The sequence below is a fragment of the Pristis pectinata genome, chromosome 2 (genome assembly GCF_009764475.1).
Source record: "Pristis pectinata isolate sPriPec2 chromosome 2, sPriPec2.1.pri, whole genome shotgun sequence".
NCBI classification, from domain to species: Eukaryota; Metazoa; Chordata; class Chondrichthyes; order Rhinopristiformes; family Pristidae; genus Pristis; species Pristis pectinata.
In genome coordinates, this window is record NC_067406.1 from 144,265,742 (window position 1) to 144,285,554 (window position 19,813).

The following is a 19,813-nucleotide window of genomic DNA, read 5'->3' on the forward strand; positions in this document are numbered from 1 at the left end:
TGGACTATGAGAAACCTCCATCCCCCTGAGAGCTGTATTCCTCCTACCCCTACCCATGATATACCTGTAGCAATGGTTCCTCTATTTCCTTCATTTAACTGAAGGCAAATGGTCACCACTAACAGTTGGCTGTCAAACTTATCAAAGAGTTTTAAAAGCAAAATACTGGCTCGAGTTTCCTTGCTTGTTTCTGTCCTTCAGTACCCATGCAAATATTTTTTGTGTGAATAGTAATTCAGCTTTTATCTAGTGCATATCTTTTTTTTAACAAAAGAGTGCGCTGGAAGCAAAAACAAGCAATGAACCAAATTAAAAGTCTTAGCATTGCATTATACCCAACATACTAACCAGATATAAGGTGCCATGGAAGTATGGTTCATCTATATACTGAGCTCCTTCAGCAATCTGCTGAATTCTAAACCTCAAACAGCAGGGCTGTTAGAGGATGTTGCAAAAACAGGTAGTTACCAACTATATAGTATTATAGGGTGCCCTCCCAACAACTACAGATCTAACTGTGCATTTAGATAGGCGTTGAAAACATCTCAATATGGTGTGAACAATATTTTAAAAAGAGACATGCTCAGTATAATTAGTTGGATTTCTGCTGCTGGGAGAAATTTCTAGATTGACCTGAAACTGGAAATTTGCATGATCCAGGCCATCTGTGTATTTCCTTTGTTCTTGACAATTGACGTGAGAAAAGCCTCACAGGAAGTGTTGAGACAGAGTTAAACTAGGTTAGCCCCACAATGATGCTCTGAATCCGAGATTATCTATGAACAACAATATGGAAGAGACGTTAATATGTTTTTAGAACGCTTCAAGTATTCAGCTCTTAAAAACCTGCAACATCTCTGTCAAATTTTAGACATATCACTATTGATGGGAATTAGATTTGATGATGATCTTTCACTTACCAATCCCGCCTTTATTAAAAGCACAATAATTATAATATGTCAGCAATGAATGTGCAGTGGAAGCCACAGGTGTCCAAATATTGTACAGCCTCAGGGCATTCAGCACTGCTGTCACCTTCTCTTCAACAGGATGCAGCTTGTTTTTCCCCATCTTGATTTCCCTCAGCCTTGGTTTGTTTCAATGTCATGTTGTACTCTCATGCTATCTTCTAAAAGCTGCCTAGCACTCTCCAATTTTCTTCTTCCATCAATGAATGATCGATACATTTGGAGACCAGAATGAATGGCTTGAAAAAACTTCTGGAATGATTTCACTCCAAGCAATACTTTTGCATATGCATATAGGAAATTGGAATATGTGCCATCGAGCAACAATGGCTCAACTTTTCCAAATGGAATTGAGTATACACGTGGAATAGGTGAAATTTTCTGAAGGTTTTCACACTTGCACAGAAGTCCTGAGATGTAGGCATGGGTAATGTTTCCATCTACTACTGTGTTCAAGATCACCTTAGAGTCAGAGACAGACAGTCTTGTCTGATTTGGGGTCTACCACAATGGGTGTTGTCTCATCATCCTGCAGCACTTTCACCATCACCCCATGATAATTCCAGTTTTTCTACCCGTGCCTTAAGGATATGGTTCTCAGGTCCATGCCTACAATATAGGACTTTTGACCCTCTATCAGAATTTTTTAGCAAGTCTGTGTACAGCATCAAGAGTTTGGTCAAACAAGCATTCCTAATTATTCAGAAAATCAGGAGGCATGGGATCCAGGGAAACTTGGCTGTGTGGATTCAGAACTGGCTCGCCCATAAAGACAGAGGGTGGTGGTAGATGGAGCGTATTCTGCCTGGAGGTTGGTGACCAGTGGTGTTCCGCAGGGATCTGTTCTGGGACCCCTGCTCTTTGTGACTTTTATAAATGAATTGGATGAGGATGTGGAAGGGTGGGTTAGTAAGTTTGCTGATGATACAAAGGTTGGTGGCATTGTGGACAGTATAAAAGGTTGCTGTAGATTACAACAGGATATTGATAGAATGAAGACCTGGGCTGGGAAGTAGCAGGAGTTCAACCCAGAAAAGTGTGAAGTGATACACTTCGAGAGATCAAATTTGAAGGTAGAATACAAGGTTAATGGCAGGACTCTTAGCAATGTGGAGGAACAGAGGGATCTTGGGGTCCACATCCATAGCTCCCTCAAGGTTTCCACACAGGTCGATAGCGTTATTAAGGCAGCTTATGGTGCGTTGGCCTTCATCAGTCGGGGTATTGAGTTCAAGAGCCACGAGGTAATGTTGCAGCTCTATAGAACTCTGGTTAGACAGAGTATTGTATTCAGTTCTGGTTGCCTCATTATAGAAGGATGTGGAAGCTTTAGAGAGGGTGCAGAGGAGATTTACCAGGATGCTGCCTGGATTGGGGGATAGGTTGAGTGAGATAGGGCTTTTGTCTTTGGAGAGAATGAGGATCAGAGGTGACCTGATAGAGGTCTACAAGATGATAAGAGGCATAGATCGGGTGGACAGTCAGAGACAATTTCCCCAGGGCGAAATTGGCTAACACAAGGGGCCATAATTTTAAAGTAATTGGAGGAAGGTATAGGGAATGTCAGAGGTAATTTTTTTTACACAGAGAGTGGTGGGTGCGTAGAACACACTGCCGGCAGAGATTGTGGGGGCAGATACATTAGGGACATTTAAGAGACTCTTAGATAGCCACATGAATGATAGAGAAATGAGGAGAGCTATGTGGGAGGGAAGGGTTAGATCGACATTAAAGCAGGATAAAATGTCGGCAAAACATCTATGATCCAAAGGGCCTGTACTGTGCTGTAATGTTCTATGTTAAGACCAACTAGCTGATTCCAGTCAGGTTCGAACGTCTCTGACCGATCTCTGTCCAACAAGGTAGGTTAGTTTTGTACTTGTAGTTGGTCACATTTATTATTAATCCTGCTTCCTGACCATCTTCCCAGGTATCTTCAGTGCTTCACCTGACTATGCACATAGTTCTATGTTGCTGCTCTTTAATGGGGTCTTGCTCAATTTTGTTCTACCATAAGAAATGTATACACTTAATGTACAGCAGTGCCTATTTTCATTGCAAGCTTTTGACCATTTACCATCATTGGAATGTTAATGTTAATCTGCCCATCACCATAATGCAATACTATTTAAAGTAATGTCTTCATGGCCCTCATGCATAGGGTACAGTCATAGTGTGATTGCTTGTTAGATTTACTGGCTTGCTGCTGGGACACTTGTAATTGGCATTATCTGCAATCATGTTTTGTCGAGGTTTGCAGGCTGATACCATTTGTACTTTAATGCAATTAAAATAGTGAGTTGTCCTGAAGAGAGACAGCTGAACAGAATGGTTGCCACATAAACCACAAAAAAACGCCTTTTGCACCCACATAACTCTGCTCCAATAAACGTGCCACTGCCATTACCACAAGGTTACTTGCATAATGCATGCATTTTTACATACTGGGATGACCAAAAGGCATGCTTTTCAAAGCCATTTCCATAGCAGTAGCGGCTTAAGTCCATACTTTGGACTTGCCAGTGGTCTCTTAAGGTAAGTTTTCAGTTCACCCAGCTGATATAACTATAAGAAATGTTTGCTTCAAGCAGCTTGCACTCTGAAGGATCCTATGCACATTGCCAATATTAAATTTTGGTTCCTGGTGAAAAGATAGGAAGGTGCACTTCAGAAAATATATGAGGACTTAAAAGCTCAGAAAAGGTGTAGCAGTTTATTCAATGTCTCCTTCCAACTGCTGGCTACAACTGGTATAGCTCATGTTTCATGACGTCAGTGACCTCATCAACATTGCACAAACTACAAACACAAGGCACAGTGTTGGTTCTTTAATCTGTGACCAGTGGCTTGACAATACTCCACAAGGATATGAACATAGAAGCAAATGAGTGCATTCTTCATAACTACCACAAAGCAACCAATTGACAAGTTATCAATTGTTTGGAATGCTGTGGTGTGCCAAACTGGGTGGATTGGAAAACACTACTGTAACCAGCAAGGTATCCTAAATTATTTTTGATAAACAATCTTTGACAGTCGCACAAAATGTTTTGGAATTTTAGCAATGTTCTCCCTTGGTTAATTAACACAGAATTATTGTGTGGGCCTACAACAAACACCTTAAAGAGACCTTCCCTAGACACCACACCTGAGCTGACAATTTTCTGCTGACAAGGTCCTTTATTGGATCTTGTATATTAACTCTTGATAACTTTTTACTACTCAAAATGTTAAAAATTCAACCTGGCAAAAGGTTCAGTTTTGTCAAGGGGTTTTTCTTATGAAATTAGAGGCTAAGGGCATCATAGTACAGCACAGTACAGGCCCTTCGGCCCATGATGTTGTGCCAACCTATGTAAACCTACTCTATGATCAATTTAACCCTTCCTTCCTCCACAGCCCATAACCCTCCATTTTTCTTAAGAGTCTCTTAAATGTCCCCATTGTATCAGCCTCTACCACCACCCCCGGCAGTGCGTTCCAGTCACCGACTACTCTGTGTAAAGAACCTACCTCTGACATCTCCCCTAAATGGGTGAATAGTAGCAAAGAAAAATTTAAAGATAAATATATCACTCACCTATTATAGGAACCTTATAAAAACTACCTTGCAGGACTGAGTCAAGATGCTGGTCAACAGGATTTGGATGCTTTGGCAGCAAGAAGGGCAATAAAAAAGGGACAGGGATGAGAAACAGAAAGGCTATTACTAAGCAAAAGGGAAAAATCACAGTAGTTTTTCACAACAGACGTATAGTGAAGAGAAACAGATTACTGTGAGCTGCTGCTAAGTTTATAAACTTGCTCGATAATCTGAATCATTCCAAACCTCAGTAAGAAGAATGGTCACCCCCATGGGAACCAATGACACAAAAAAGATTTACTGGTATTTGGGTATTTGGCCAGAAATGTAAAAAAATACTTTGACAGCAATGCTGCTAGGTTACACTGAATCCTTAACCAATGCAGAGATATGGATTTGAATGAGAAGCCAGCCACTTGATGCCAGTTATTGATGAAACTTATGGAGTTATATTACACCTAAAGATACAATTAGAGGGGTTAATTACAAATTGATAAGATTCAACAATATAACATGTAATCTTGTTACATTACCAGTGGCTCTGACATCCACCATCACGAAGTGCTTCAAGAGGCTGGTCACAGCACGCATTAACTCCAGCCTCCCAGACAACCTCGACCCCACTGCAATTTACCTACTGCCAAAACGGGTCTACAGCAGACACCATCTCCCTGGCCCTCCATTCATCTCTGGAGCATTTGGAAAATAAAGTCACCTACGAATGACTATTGTTTATTGACTACAGCTCCGCTTTCAATACATAATTCCAAGCAAACTCATCTCCAAACTCCGAGACCTGGGACTCAACACCTCCCTTTGCAACTGAATCCTTGACTTCCTGACCAACAGACCGCAATCAGTAAGGATAGGCAGCAACAGCTCTGCCACGAATATCCTCAACACTGGTGTCCCACAAGGCTGTGTCCTCAGCCCTCTACTCTACTCCCTATACACTCACAACTGCGTGGCCAGATTCTGCTCTAACTCCATCTACGTTTGCAGATGATACTACTTCAGTGGGCCGTATCTCAACTAACAATGAGTCGGAGTACAGGAAGGAGATAGAGAGCCTGGTGACATGGTGTCATGACAACAACCTTTCCCTCAATGTCAGCAAAACAAAAGAGCTGATCATTGACTTCAGGAAGGTGGGGGGGGGGGGGGGGGAAGGGGGCGGTGCATAAACTCCTGTTTACAACAACATTGCTAAGGTCAAGAGGGTTGAGAGCTTCAAGTTCCCAGGAGTGAACATCACCAATAACCTGTCCTGGTCCAACCACATTGATGCCACAGCCAAGAAAGCTCACTAGCGCCTCTACTTTCTCAGGAGGCTAAATAAATTTGGCATTTCTTCAGCAATTTTTATCAATGCACCATAGAATGCATCCTATTTGGATGCATCATGGTTTGGTATGGCAACTGCTCTGCCCATGACCGCAAGAAACTGCAGAGAGTCATGGACACAGCTCAGCACATCATGGAAAACAACCTCCCCTCCATGGACTCTGTCTACACTTCTCACTGCCTCAGTAAAGCATAATCAAAGACCCCTCCCACCCCAGCATTGATCCCTGCAGCACACCACTAGTCACAGGGCTCCAGAGAGACAACCGTCTACTACCACTCTCTGGCTTCTCCTGCTAAGCCAATGTTGAATCCAATTGGCTACTTCATCTTGAATGCCAAGCGACTTAACCTTCTGGAACAGTCTACCATGCAGGACTTTGTCAAAGGCCTTGCTAAAGTCCATGTAGACAACGTCCACCACCTTTCCCTTATCAAGCTTTTTGATAACCTCCTTGAAGAACTCTATAAGATTAGTTAGACATGACCTATCATGCACAAAGCCATGTTGACTATCCCTAATCAGACCCTGTCTATCCAAATACTTATATATCCTGTCCCTCAGAACACCTGCCAATATTTTACCCACGACTGACGTCAGGATCACCTGCCTATAGTTTCACGGCTTATTCTTAAGAGCCTTTCTTGAACAACAGAACAACATTACCTATCCTCCAGTCCTTCAACACCTCACCCGTAGCTAAGGTATTTTAAATATCTCTGCCAGTGCCCCTGCAATTTCTGCACTAGCCTCCCACAAGGTCTGAGGGGACACCTTGTCAGGCCCTGGTGATTTATCCATCTGCAAGACAGCAAGCACCTCCACTTCCGTAATCCGGATACAGTCCATAACCTCACAACTTTTGCCTCAGTTCTATTGTCTGTATCTGCCTTCAGAGTAAATACGGATGCAAATAATTCATTTAAGACCTCCCCCATCTCTTTCAGCTCCGTGCATAGATGATGATGCTGATCTTTATGAGAACCAATTTTGTCCCTTGCTACCCTTTTGCTTTTAGTATAGCTATAGAAACCCTTGGAATTCTCCTTCACCGTCTGCCACAGCAACCTCATGTCCTCTTTTTGCCCTCCTGATTTCTCTCTCAAGCGTTCTCTTGCATTTCTTATACTCCTCAAGCGCCTCATTTCATCCTAACTGCCTATACCTGATATGCGTCTCCTTTTTCTTTACTAGGGCCTCAATATCCCTCGATAACCAAGGTTCCCTGAACTTGTTAGCCTCGTCTTTTATTCTAACAGAAACCTACAGATTCTATACTCTCAATATTTCACTTTTGAAATCCTCCCACTTACCAAGCATCTCTTTGCCGGAAAACAACCTATCCCAATCCACACCTGCCAGATCCCTTCTGATGCCATCAAAATTGGCCTTACTCCAACTTAGAATCTCATCCCTTGGACCAGTCCTATCCTTCTCCATAATTATCTTAAAAACTAATGGAATTATGATCACTAGATCTAAAATATTCCCCTAAACACACTTCTGTCACCTGCCTTGTCTCATTCCCTAAGAGGAGATCCCTAAGAGACAGAGGATGATAGTTTGTTTTTGCAGTTGCAAGTCTGTGACCCTTACTGTGTTCTATATACATTAACGGCTTAAATGTTAATGTAGGAGGTATGACTAGTGAGTTTGCAGATGGCACAAAAATTGGTGGTGCTGTGGATAGTGAGGAGGATAATCTCAGGCTACAGAAAGATATTAATCAGCTGGTAAACTGGGCAGAGCATTGGCAGATGGAATTTAATCCTGATAAATGCAAAATGATGCATTTTGGGAGGTCAAATCAGGGTAGGACATACATAATAAATGGTAGGGCCCAGCGAGTATTGAGGAACAGAGAAACCTTGGTGCATGTCCATAGATCCCTGAAGGTGGCAGTGCGGGTTGATAGGGTGGTAAAGGCAGCAATGGGAAACTAGCCTTGATCAGCTGGGGCTCAGAATATAAGAGAAGGGAATTTATATTACAACTTTATGAATCATTAGTGAGGCCACAGCAACTGTGTGCACTTTTGGTCACCACACTATAGGAAGGATGTGATTGCTCTGGAAGAGAGTGCAGAGGAGATTCACCAAGATGTTGTCTGAAATGGAGTGCATTAGTTATGAGGAGAGACTAGATAGGTTAGGTTTGTTTACCTTAAGGTCAAGTAGGCTGAGGGAGGACCTGATAGAGACATATAAAATTATGAGGGATATTGGCAGGGTTAGATAACTGTAAGCTTTGCCCCATAGTGGGGTATCACTAATCAGAGGGCATAGGTTTAAGGTAAGGGGTAAGAGCTTTAAAGGGGATTCAAGCAATAATTTTTTCATCCAGATGGTGGTTGGAATTTGGAATGCAGTGCCTGAGGGTGGTGGAGGCAGAGACTTCACCACATTTAAGAAGAATCTAAATGAACATTTGAACTGCCAAGGCACAGGGCTACGGACCAAGCAGTGATAAATGGGATTAGTACAAATGGGTATTTTTATTTTCAGTGTGGACTATGTGGGCCAAAGGCCTGTTTCTGTGTTGGACAGATCTATATTCAGCAGTATAAATGGTCTTAAAACAGTTTCAGTTGGACAATAAGCTCTGCTACTTGATGCAACAGGAGAAGGAATCTCTATATTCACTGAAGGATTTATAGTAAATCCAGGTTAACTGTTGGATCAGGCCTATATTTAACTCAAGCTTGGCCATGAATAGATTGGCTTCAGTTCAAAGAAATACACATTTTATTTGCTGTAGCAATTGTTTTACTGTTTACACAAGTAAAGATTTTGGACATAATGCCAAACTTTAACAGGGTACTGTGGCGACTCACCGTCTAGTCGGGCGAACCGGCTCGGCAGTCGGGTCGCGTGGCGTCGGAGCGACGAGGCCCAAGATGGCGGCGGGCCTCGTCTTTCCGAGCGACGTGGAGAACCCGCGCGCGGGAAAGTCCTGATGACGTAGGACTTACGTCATTACCGGTTGTTTTTGGGCGGGAACATTCTCCCTTAAAGGGCCCGCGCAAGGCGGGAAAATAAACCAGTTCTGTTTGGCAATCCTCCGAGTAGAGTCTTGTTTTATTCCGCGGTAGCAACCGCTACATTGGTGACCCTGACGGTCCAAACGGCTTTTGGACCCGCGAAGTGAACGACAGCGCAGCAGCCAACGCAGTGGCCCTCAAGCTGCCCACCTTTTGGACACTTCGGCCCAGCGTCTGGTTTGACCAGGCCGAAGCGCAATTCCACCTTCGGCAGATCACCTCCGACTCCACGAAGTACTACCATGTGGTTAGCTCTCTGGACCAGGAGACAGCCGCCCAGGTTGGAGACTTCATCCAGTCGCCTCCGGAGGAAGATAAGTACCTGGCTTTCAAAGACTGCGCGACAAGCTTGGCGACTTGGCCCCGATTCCCACCTCACGGCACGGTCAAGCCCCATCCTGCCAGCCCAAGGAACTACGGGACTGTAAGTTTGTTTTCGTTTGCAGGGGCACACCTCGGGCGCCATTGCAACGACCATATGAGGGACCGTTCCGAGTCATACGCAATAACGGATCCACTTTTATTTTGGACGTTGGAGGCAGGGAACAGGTTTTCGCGGCGGACCGCCTCAAACCGGCCCATTTGGATCTGCAACAGCCTGTCGAGGTTGCCACGCCGCGACGCAGAGGCCGACCCCCTAAGCGGCAGCTGGCACAGCCCACGGACCTTGGGGACTGTATCGCCGGTTCTGGGAGGGGTTGTGTGGCGAATCACTGTCTAGTCGGGCAAACCGGCTCGGCAGTCGGGTCGCGCGGCGTCGGAGCGACAAGGCCCAAGATGGCGGCGGGCCTCGTCTTTCCGAGCGACGGGGAGAACCCGCACACGGGAAAGTCCTGATGACGTAGGACTTACGTCATTACCGGTTGTTTTTGGGCGGGAACATTCTCCCTTAAAGGGCCCGCGCAAGGCGGGAAAATAAACCAGTTCTGTTTGGCAATCCTCCGAGTAGAGTCTTGTTTTATTCCACGGTAGCAACCGCTACAGTACTAACTGAAAAGTGCTCTATGCTATGAGCCATTTGGGATTAGCCCTCCAAAGAACTCTACAATCTATTCGTAAAGGATTTGAAGATAAAAATCAATCTTGAAGGAAGACCAATAGAACTTCTATATTTGTCCACCAGTCCTCAAGACCACCTAAAGTAGTTGCAGCAAATTGAGAAAAACACTTGGGAGATTAAAGACACAAGGGTACATCTTTGTTTCAAATTATCAGCATTTGGAGTTTTATCTCTAAACAATAGTCAGGATGCAATGTTGTAAAACTAATGAATTTAGAACATAGAACAATACAGCACAGAAACAGGCCTTTCAGCCCACAATGTCTATGCTGACCAAGATGCCAATTTAAACATCCCCTCTGCCTGCTGTATCCCTCTATCCCCTGCCTGTTCATGTGTCCATCTAACAACCTCTTAAATGTTGCTATTGCAACTGCTTCCACCATGTTCCCAGCACGCTCCAAGCACCTGGTTTGGTTAGGCCACAGGTGGAGTATTGTGTGCAGTTCTGGTCACCACACTTTTTGAAGAATGTGATTAAGCTAGAAGGGGTGCAGAAACGATTCACAGGAATGTTGCCTGGACTGGAGGGCTGTAGCCAACTGTAGAGACAATACCAAGACAGGTGTTAAAAAAAAGTTGTGAGGACAAAATATGTTAAATCAATGGGCAAAAATATGGCAGATTAAGTATCATTGGTATTGGTTTATTATTGTCACTTGTACCGAGGTACAGTGAAAAACTTGTCTTACGTACTGATTGTACAGGTCAATTCATTACACAGTGCAGTTACATCGTTAGTACAGAGTGCATGGATGTAGTACAGGTAAAAAAAATAACAATACAGAGTAAAGCGTCACAGCTACAGAGAAAGTGCAGTGCAATAAGGTGCAAGGTCACAACAAGGTAGATTGTGAGGTCATAGTCCATCTCATTGTATAAGGGAACTGTTCAATAGTCTTATCACAGTGGAGTAGAAGCTGTCCTTAAGTCTGGTGGTACGTGCCCTCAGGCACCTGTATCTTCTACCTGATGGAAGAGGAGAGAAGAGGGAATGTTCCAGGTGGGTGGGGTCTTTGATTATGCTAGCTGCTTCACCAAGACGATGAGAGAGTCCAAGGAAGGGAGACTGGTGTCTGTGATGCGCTGGGCTGTGTCTACAACTCTCTGCAGCTTCTTGCGGTCTTGGGCAGAGCAGTTGCTGTACCAAGCCGTGATACATCCTGATAGGATGCTTTCTATGGTGCATCGGTAAAAGTTGGTGAGAGTCAAAGGGGACAAACCAAATTTCTTTAGCCTCCTGAGGAAGTAGAGACGTTGGTGAGCTTTCTTGGCCATGGTATCCACGTGGTTTGTCCAGGACAGGTTGTTGGTGATGTTCACTCCCAGGAACTTGAAGCTGTCAACCCTCTCAACCTCAGCACCATTGATGTAGACAGGTGTATGTACACCGCCCCCTTTCCTGAAGTCAATGACCAGCTCTTTAGTTTTGTTGACAGAGGGAATGGTTGTTGTCATGACACCATTCCACTAAGCTCTCTATCTCCTTCCTGTACTCCGATTCATCACTGTTTGAGATATGGCCTATAACAGTAGTATCATCTGCAAACTTGTAGATGGAGTTAGAGCAGAATCTGGCCACACAGTCATGAGTGTATAAGGAGTAGAGGGCTGAGGACGCAGCCTTGAGGTGCACCAGTGTTGAGAATAATCATGCCGGAGGAAATACTGCCTATCCTCACTGATTGCGGTCTGTTTGTTAGAAAGTCAAGGATCCAGTTACAGAGGGAGGTGTTGAGTCCTACGTCTCAGAGTTTGGTGACAAGCTTGCTTGGTATTATTGTATTGAAGGCAGAGCTGTGGTCAATAAATAATAGTCTAACGTAAGTGTCCTTACTGTCCAGATGCTCCAGAGCTGAGTGAAGGGCCAGGGAGATGGAATCTGCTGTAGACCTGTTTCGGCGATAGGTGAATTGCAATGGGTCCAGGTTGTCTGGTAGGCTGGAGTTGATGTGTGCCATGACCAACCTCTCAAAGCACTTCATGATAGTGGATGTCAGAGCCACTGGTCAGTAGTCATTGAGGAATGTTACCTTGCTTTTCTTTGGTACCGGGATGATAGTGGTCTTCTTAAAACAGGAGGGAACCTGAGATTGAAGCAGGGAGAGGTTGAATATGTCCACAAATACTTCTGCCAGCTGATCAGCACAAGACCTGAGCATGCGGGCCGGGACACCATCTGGGCCAGGTGCCTTCCTCGTGTTCACTCTTCAGAAGACTGATCTTACGTCCTCCACTGTGATCACAGGTTCAGCTGCGTTGGTGGCTGTCAGAGTATCATGTGGGGAAATATGAAATTATTCACTTTGGAGGGAAAAACAGAATAGCAGAGTATTTTTGAATTAAAATACACTACAGAATGCTGAGGTATAAAAGGGTCTTTGTGCTCCTGTATGTGAACTGTAAAGTTAACACGCAAGTACAATAAATAATTGAGAAGGCAAATAGAATGTTGACTTTAATTGCAAAGGTGATGAAGCAACTGAATAACACATTGGTGAAATTGCACCTGGAGTACTGCATATGGTTTTGGTCTCCTTACTTAAAAGCAGTTTGGAGACGGTTGCTTCCAGGGTTGAATCACAGAATCATAGAATTATATAGTACATAAAGAGGCCCTTTCAACCCACCTCATCCATGCCGCCAGAGGAGGTTGACCATGTTAAGTTTATAGTCTGGATTTTAGAAGAAATCAAAGTAATCTTATTGGCAGCTTGACAAGATAGATGCTGAGAGGATATTTCCCCTCTTGGAGAAATTTAGAACTAGGCAATAGTTTCAGCATAAGGTGTCAGGCATTTAAGATGAAAATGATGGGGTTCCTCATTTCTTCTTAAAGGTTTGTTGAGTCTTTGGAATTCTCTGTGCCAGAAGCTGAATCATGAATATATGCAAGGCTGAAAGAGAAGATAACCTTGGGACTATAGGGGAATCCTGAGAAACAAGCAGGAAAGTGAGCTGAAAGCGAGCTCAGATCAGCCACTAAAAAAAAATCAAGAAACTGTACATGCTGGAAATATGAAATAAAAACAGATGAGATCATCCACAATCTTACTGCATGGAGGCAAAACATGAAGGTGTGCTCCTGTTGCTATTTCTTATACCCTTAATTCAACATCATTTGGTTCATAAAAAAGCATTTTTCAAGTTAACAAGACTCCTTCCCACATTGAAATACACTACTCTTTTCATTGATATAGCTGTGGGATATCTCAGAGTCTTCTATTCACAAGCCCAGTGTTTATTGCCCACCCTAACTATCCTCACAGTCCATTCACTTTTTCCACAGTCAACTACACCTCCAAATGTTATGTTACTGCACATTTGGAAATTGCACCCAGTACACTTGATCAAATCTCTTCTATTTAAAAAAAGCAGTGGTCCTAGTACTGACCCCCCCCCCCAACCCCCGAGGATCTTTACTATGCACTTTCTAACAGTCATTAAAAAACCTTTTACAACCAGTTTCCTATTACTTAGCTGCTTTTCTGGAAGTCTGAAATAAAAACAGTTTTGGAAGTACTCAGCAAATCATACATCTATGATTAAAGATAACTGTTAGAGGTTGACAATCTTCCATCAGAATTAGCCAGTTCTAATGAAACTGCAAGGCTGAGAACTTTGTGGCTAGACACTTAGAAGGGAGACATGTACTTAAGAACATGGAGACAGAAAGGAAATGGAGACCGAAAGGAAATGGAGACCGGGCAGACCAGCAGGAGTAGGCAAGCAGTGCCAGAGTTCCCCCGAGACCATTTCGCTCACAAAGTGTTTCCCTGTTGGATACTGGTGGGATGATGCTTCCTCAGGGGAGTGCAGACAGAACTGTGGTGCAGCTGCACAGATGGATGGGAAAAAGAGTGGAAGAGCAATGGTGAAAGGTGGTCACTATTTAGGGGAGAGACAGGTGTTAGCAGCCACAGATGCAACTGCAAGATGCAGGATGCAATTGCAGTCATTTCCCTGGTACTAGGTTCAAGGATGTCCCCAAGGCCAGATGAAGGGTCTCAAACCGAAATCTCAATTGTCCATTTCCCTCAACAGATGCTGCCTGACCCACTGAGTTCCTCCAGCAGGTTGCTTTTTGCTCCAGGTTGCAGAATCAGCAATCTCGTGTCTCAAGGATGTCCCTTTCAGGATGCCCTACAGCCATTCAGTGGAAGATGAACAAGATTGGTACTAATGACATGGGTACATCTTCCTTAACACCTTATCAACCTGTGCTGTCATCTTCATGGATCCTTGAATATGCAAAGAAATCCCTGTTCCCCAATACTCCCCAAGGACCTCATAGAACAGCACGGTACAGGCCCTTCGGCCCACGATGTTGTGTCGACCTATATAAACCTACTCCATGATCAATCTAACCCTTCCCTCATAAACAGCCCATAACCCTCCATTTCTTGTGCACATCTCATCCTTTTTAGTCTACCCAAGTGCATCACCTCACACTTATCAGGATTAAATTTCATCTGGCATTACTCTTCGCATTTTACCAACAGATCAATATGATCCTCTAATCTGATACTATCCTTCTCATGATCATAAAAAATGTCTATTTGCAAACATTAATTATACCTCCTACATTCATATTCAATCTGTTAATTTATATGACAACAGTAAGGGTCCAGAATCAATACTGGTCACAGACTTCCAATCATAAACTGATACTAGTCCTGTTCTCCTCAAAGTGCAAACCAAGGGCTTTCAGTGATCTCATCTGCCCCAGAAACAGTGCCAATGTCTCAGGAATCTAAAGTTCTCCCTTCCACACCAACTCTTTAGCCATACATTCATCTGCTCTACTTTCTTATTCAGTACTGCACAGTAATCCAGAGATTACCACCTTCGCGGTCCTACATTTTAACCTCCTTCCTAGCTTCCTAAACTCTGTATTTAATCCCTCCATCAGTTGAAGGGAAAAGTGAAGCAAGCTTTTGTTTTTTTTACACAGAGAGTGGTAGGTGCCTGGAACATGCTGCCAGGGATGTTGATTGAAGCAAACATGATGGTAGCATTTAAGAGGCATTTGGACAGGTACATGAACATGAAGGGAATGGAGAGAGACAAGATCATGTGCACAGGCGGGTGGGATTAGTTTCATTTGGCATCATGGTCGGCACAGACATCATGGGCCAAAGGGCCTGTTCCTGTGCTGTACTGCTCTATGTTCTAAAACCATCACTGTTTCACTCTCCACAGATGCTGCCTGCTAAGTATTTCCAGCATTTTCTGCTTTTCTAACATATTGTTGGTCTTTTCATAATAAAATTGGCCCTACTGTTTCAGCTCTAATTGATCAACATTCTCTGGTTGGTTTTTATTCTCAACACTTTTTGCCCAGGTTTCTGATACACAGTAAATGAATGTTTCCCACCCTGTAAATAAAACATCAAGATTAAAACACAAGATAAGGAAATACAATGGAGAACACAATGTAATATCAGCTGAAAGGTGTGTATTGTTGACAACAGATTAATCTAAAGGCCTTAGAAGCAATCACTGAAGGGATATGACCATATAAGGATTGATGACGAATATGTTATGAACTATAGAACAATACAGCGCAATACAGGCCCTTCGGCCCACCATGTTGTGCTGCCCTTCAAACCACACCTAAGGTGGCTTATGTACACATATCCAAATGTAATGCTAATATTTGAGTAACTGGAAGACTTTATGAATGAATATTGAACAGTGCATTAATAAATGACTTATCTAAAAATAGGAATACTAATGACTTTGAACTTTGCTTCCTCTCCCCTTGTGCCATTGATTTTATATGCAGTGGATGAAACGTTCTTTAACATAACTCCAAAGAGCCCCATAAAATCATAGAAACATACAGCACCGAACATACAGTCCCCTTTGACCCTCACCAATTTTTAATCGATGTACCATAGAAGACATTCTATCCGAATGCATCATGGCTTGGTATGGCAACTGCTCTGCCTATGACTGCGAGAAACTGCAGAGAGTTGTGGACACAGCTCAGCATATCACGGAACCCAGCCTCCCCTCCAAAGATTTTGTCTACACTTCTCGCTGCCTCGGTAAAGCAGCCAGCATAATCAAAGACCCCACCCAACCCAGACATTATCACTTCTCCCCCTCCCATTGGGCAGAAGATACAAAAGCCTGGAAGCACATACCACCAAGCTCAAGGTCAGCTTCTATCTCACTGTTATAAGACTATTGAATGGTTCCCTAGTACAATAAGATAGACTCTTGACCTCACAATCTATTTCGTTATGGCCTTGCACCTTATTGTCTGCCTGCACTACATTTTTTCTGTAACTGTAACACTTTATTCTGCATTCTATTGTTTTCCCTTGTACTACCTCAATGTACTGTTGAAATGATCTGTATGGAAAGTTTTTCCACTGAATCTCGCTACATGTGACACAAATAAACCAATTTACTAATTTACTTAAATTAACTTAAATATCACTAGCCACAAATCAAAGCTGTGAGGCCTGTGCATGCAATGGACGCAAAATGAAAAAACAACTCTCAATAAAATGGTTTACCAACTCATTATTTGGGTGTACACATTTAGGCAGGCCAAGTGGATCAATTACAAAAGTAACAGAATAATTATCAAACAGCATCTCCCTCCAACACTGTACCATATTTGTAGTGTGTAGCAACTAGAAATGGCAGAGCAGCAACTCACCAGGCTTCATTAAAGTACCTTTCAAACCTACAACCATCGTCTTCAATAGCAAGGGGATAAAGTTCAAGAGAACATCATCAGCTACCTGCAACTTAACCAAGTCACACACCATCCTGGCTTAGAAAAATACAGCCATTCCTTCATTATTAAATCCTAGTATTTCATAGAACTCCACAGCAATGACCAACATTTACTTGAATGAAACATTTCCAAGCTTTTCTATCAAAAAGGCATCTGAAAATTAGTCTTTCACAGATTTTATCTATCTAAACGATATAAATCAAGTCTTTATAAACAATATCTTTATTGTGCTGGAGAAAACGTAGAGGTGATTCTCCATGGTGTTGCCTGGATTGGAGGACTTTAGTTATGGGTGAAGATTGGATAGACTGGGCTTGTTTTCCCGGGGTGATAGAGACTGAAGGGTAACCTGATAAAGGAATATAAAATTATAAGGGAAGATAGTCAGAACCTTTTATCCCATGGTAGAGGCATCAAAAACAAGAGGGAATAGGATTGGAAGGAGCTTTAAAAGAATTTTGAAGGGAGTTTTTTTTTAAAACACAAGGATTGGCTGATATCTGGAACTCGCTGCCAGAGGTGATGGTGGAATCAGATCCCACTGTTATTTTTAAAAGACATTTAGACAGGCAGTTAGATAGGCAAGGCATAGAAGGAGAGGACCGAATGCGTGCAAACAGGATAAGCATGCATGGACAAAGATGTCAGCATGGACATGGTAGGTGGGAGTGTCCACTTCTGCGCTGTACAACTATGACTAATTTTCTGTCCCATTGATCAACAAAAGCCCACAAATAGTGTTATTCCCACTGCCACGATAGCAGCTGTTTGCCTTCATACAGCCTTCATTTTTTCCATGAGTTCATAATTGAAAAACAGGATAATATTTACATATTTTAGCCTGTAACTCGGTAGAAAAAAAGTAAAAAAAATCCTCAAAATGAAGGGATAACTCTGCACTTCTCCCAACTCTATGCACTAATTGAACATACATACTTGGTAAAGTTGTTGAAAGCTTTTTTTCCCCATTGGTTGTGAGACAAGTAACAAAGTCCAGGATTAGACCAAGGTATTAAAGAGACTGGTCATTATTTAATCATGCTTTGGTAAAATCTGTAACCTTTGACTTTGTTTTGTATAAGCCATCCACCAATGTGTTCAGATCCAGGGAATCTTACCAAAGTTCCCAAACAACAAGATTGCCACTTACAATGAAGCCAAACTCCAGAATCTCACCTCCATTCCCCAGCAGACGGCTCAAACTCTGACTCAGAGGACCCTTTCTCCCATTCAAAACCCAGATAGACCTGACTGCCTTGATACAGTGCTCACTTCTTGCAGAAGTCAGTATTTCCCCCAACTTTCTAAGACCCAAGGAGCACTGCTAATACAACACCCTGGAACACTCTCTACTGATAAAATCCAGGAAGTCCACAATCCGATCCAAAGGACTTTCACAAGTAAGATGCTTCATTCCACACAGTCAGAATCCTGACTCCTTCTGTTGCTATGAAAGCCTCCTCTCAGTGATTAGATAGAGATTTATATGTCCCTATCCTTCAAACTCTTACAAATCCTAGGGTTATTTTCCAAACTATCAGCCTCCACAATGATGCTTCAATTTTGCTGAACTCCAGAATCTCCTCTTTCAGTTTCCAAGACTTCAGAAATCATTCAGTAAACCAAGGCACATATTCCTCCCCTCCACCAGGGCTATCAACCTTATGCTCCCCTTCCTTTGAAGATGAAGAACCATTTTATCAACCTTAAAATGCCATGAACATCAGAGCATAAGAAACAGGAGGTGTGGGCTATTCAGCTCTTTAAGCCTGCTCCACTATTTAACAAAATCATGGTTGATCTTGCTCTATCCCCATATCTTGTAACTCCTCTAATGTCCAGAAATCTATCGAGCTCTGTTTTAAATGCAAAGTATGACTGAGGCTCCATCACCCCTTGGATTAATGAATCACAAAGAAAATATGAAGAAAGTTCTACTCATTTCAGCCCTAAATGGCTACTTTGAGACTGCAACCCCCAAAGTTCTAGACTCTTCAGTCAGAGGAAACATGGCCCCCGTATGTACACTATGGAATGGAACCCAGGAATTTCATGTTTTAATCATGTAAAGTCATGGACACTCTTAAAAAAAATCTAAGCACCATATTGTTAAAAAAATCATTTTGATTTTTTAAAATAATTGTCCAGTGGTTCAGATAATACTTTCCCCCAAAAAGTAAAAGACTATTCTTTTTCACACTGGTCTTTTGACAAACAGAAGGCTTATTGCATAGTTAACACAGAGAAAATAAGCACGTTACACATTAAATAGGAGCTCAAATAATCCCATAGAAAAAGCCCAAAGAAAATTATCTAGTTAAATAAGGTTTCTTTTTTTTTAAAAAAAAGACAGTTTTCTCCTGTTCTTTTCCAAAGGAAGTGCAACATTTCTCACCTAGTAAATAGTGTGTAGCCAGATCCAATTCTGGAAGCAAATCTTTTGTCCTTGCTGAGTTACAATGCTGAGTACAGCAGTGTGCCACTCTATACTAGACTGTCAGTGCCCCACCCTGTAACTTAAAGGACTGTACAATGCAGGTGACTAGGTTGGAGCCAATGCAGAGTATAGGGCTGATAAAGCACACTGGTTTCAATTGCAATTATGTGTCACTGCATCAACATCAAGTTTCCAGGGACAACTATTTGCCTACAGAAATATCTACTAGTAATTATTTCATAAACACTGATAGTTACCTCATGTCACTAACATTAAGCAATTGTGGTATACAATTACAACTGTGCTGCATGTTAGTGCAAAAGAGCACTATGAGCAAATAGAACGATTTATCAAGTGGCTTCTGCAAGATCTCAGCTACAGCTCCCCATACCTGAACAATGACTATACCACAAAATCATTCATTGGCTGTCAAGTGCTTTGGGAATTCTGAGGTCATGAAAACCTTAAATATTTAATTTTCAGTCATTAGGAGATAAGAGGTGAAGGAGTTGCATTACTAGTCAGGGCAAATGTCACAGCTACATTCAGAGAGGACATACTGGAGGATTCATCCACTAGGCAATATAGGTAGAGCTCAAAAATAAGAAAGGTACGGTCCTCTG

At 42.6% G+C, this 19,813-nt stretch overlaps 1 protein-coding gene across 8 annotated transcripts in view; it reads right to left on the reverse strand.

Moving 5' to 3' along the window:
• Positions 1 to 19,813, reverse strand: part of LOC127587443 (sodium/hydrogen exchanger 9B2-like) — a 161,414-nt gene that overhangs the window by 79,846 nt on the left and 61,755 nt on the right. Inside the window, exon 1 of one of the 8 annotated variants that reach the window (XM_052045819.1) lies at positions 19,149 to 19,226. The exons of the other annotated variants lie outside the window; for them this stretch is intronic. The gene's annotated coding sequence lies outside the window, so the exon portion shown is untranslated. Of the gene's footprint in view, positions 1 to 19,148; positions 19,227 to 19,813 lie in introns of those variants that run through there. 8 annotated transcript variants of the gene reach the window in all.